Source organism: Myotis davidii, unplaced genomic scaffold, assembly GCF_000327345.1.
Source record: "Myotis davidii unplaced genomic scaffold, ASM32734v1 scaffold79, whole genome shotgun sequence".
Lineage (NCBI taxonomy): Eukaryota > Metazoa > Chordata > Mammalia > Chiroptera > Vespertilionidae > Myotis > Myotis davidii.
This window is the reverse complement of record NW_006294339.1, coordinates 615655-617547: the sequence shown is the minus strand read 5'-3', so window position 1 is coordinate 617547 and position 1893 is coordinate 615655. Positions and strand designations below refer to the sequence as shown.

The 1893-nt window shown below is 45.0% G+C and overlaps 1 pseudogene; it reads left to right on the top strand.

The window, feature by feature from the left end:
* The window catches only part of LOC102759211, a 13120-nt pseudogene extending 11734 nt beyond the window's left edge, over positions 1-1386 (top strand).
* Positions 1387-1893: the final 507 nt, after the last annotated feature.

The following is a 1893-nucleotide window of genomic DNA, read 5'->3' as shown; positions in this document are numbered from 1 at the left end:
CACTTTACTTCCGCACCTCCTCTGAGTCTCAGTGTGCTTTTCTCTTTCCTTCTAGTTGTAGAATTCCCACTCAGCCAGACTTCCTGTGGTCCTGGATGATGTCTGTTTTGTCTTTTAGTTGTATTTTTGAAGTGGTTGTGGGAGGCAGCAATTTCCGGTGTTTACCTATGCCGCCATCTTGGTTTCTCCCACATTTTTTTTAATGGGGGTGGATTTATCTTAGTAACATCAGGGTGAGAGACCTAGGTTGACTAGAGGATAATAGGTGTATTTCATCAGCAACACAATAGGCATTCACAGAATACCATCTCTTTGCTGGGCCTTGGGCTGGGAATAGAGTGAGCCAGACATGACTACTGACTTCAGAGAACTCACACCCCAATGAAGGTAAGAGTCAAGCAAAGCAGACTGACCACCTAGTTATGGTCAGGGTCTGTGGCAGCACACAGGAGGCCTCTCACCCAAATGCTTCCTCCTGTGCTGAGGTTTGAAAGAACATGAATTGGTCTTGTAAAGAAGTATGACAATTTTAGGGAAGATTGAATTCCTAGAAGAGTTAATCAAGTGAGAAAAGTCTAGAAGACTTAAGAAAAAGTGGCACTGCAAAAAGTTTGGTATAGGTGGAGAGAGGCAAGAATTAAGCATAGAGAAGCCCACAGGGTCTGGGTCATTGGAGATCTTGTGCTCAGGCTCAAGGCCTTCCCCAACAGGACTGTAGAGGGTTGTAAATGCTTCCTCTTCTCTCCTTTCTCCATAGAGGCTCCCTGAGTCCCTCCTCTAGGCTAGGCCTTATTCTGGAAGCTGCAGACACAACAGATGAATCAGACATGGCCCTGCCATTGAGAAGCTCACAGTCCAGGGGGACAGACAAGATCAGAGAATGAGCAGAGCTATGATGTAGAGAAGGATGGAAACTAGGGGAGACTAGAGGAGTGTGTACTTAGCAGAATGAAACTCAGACTCTTTATCGGCTTAACCAAAGAAATGACATGAGAGGTGGGGTGAAGTGTGTTTGTGAATATGTGGGGGGTGGCATTAGGGAACTGAGAGTCTATTTTAGGTGGTGCATTGAATGCTTTAGATCTAAAGATGTCCAACGTGGAACTAAAATATTCCCTATTCCCTGTCTAGATCAATAAAGACACTCACCCATACACACTGATCATCTGTCCCAATGCTACTTATGAGGTCAAAATTGACAACAAGCAAGTAGCAGCTGGGGGTCTGGAGGGTGACTGGAACTTCCTGCCTCCCGGGAAGACAAAAGACCCCTATGCTAGGGAACCAAGGAAATGGGATGAATGTTTGCAAATAGAGGATCCTGAAGATAAGAAATCTGAGGTCAGAGGATGTTTAGCTGGGAAGTCCGTGGGGATTCAGGTGTGAGGATGGGAGAAGGAGGCTGGGAACAATAGAGCAGAGACCAGGGGCATCAATCCCTCGAAGAGGTGTCCAGCTAAATATTGGTACCCAAAGAGGCATGTGGGGAAGAGGGAGGCAGCACACATTTGTTAAAGATCTATTGACCCTTCTGGCATCCTCTGTGAACAGTGTGCTATAATCTCTCTTCTATGGATAAGGAAAATTAATGAAGTGACTTGCCCAAGGACATGTACATTAGAACCAAGTCTTAAACCTGGATCTCCTTTTTACTCCAAAAGTATTGATAGAGAGTGTGTATGGAGTATATTCATTGGTTCATTATCATTCACTGGAAAGCTGTCCTGGATATAGCTAAGAATAGGACAATCCAGTGATTGAGAATCCTCCTGGGATTCAGAATTTAGTTGGGGATGCAGATAACTACACAGATAAAGGTCACACTGTGTAATTAGTGCTGAGAGTCAGGGAAGCCAAATCCTATGGGAGCTCCCAAAATGGTTCCCAATCCAG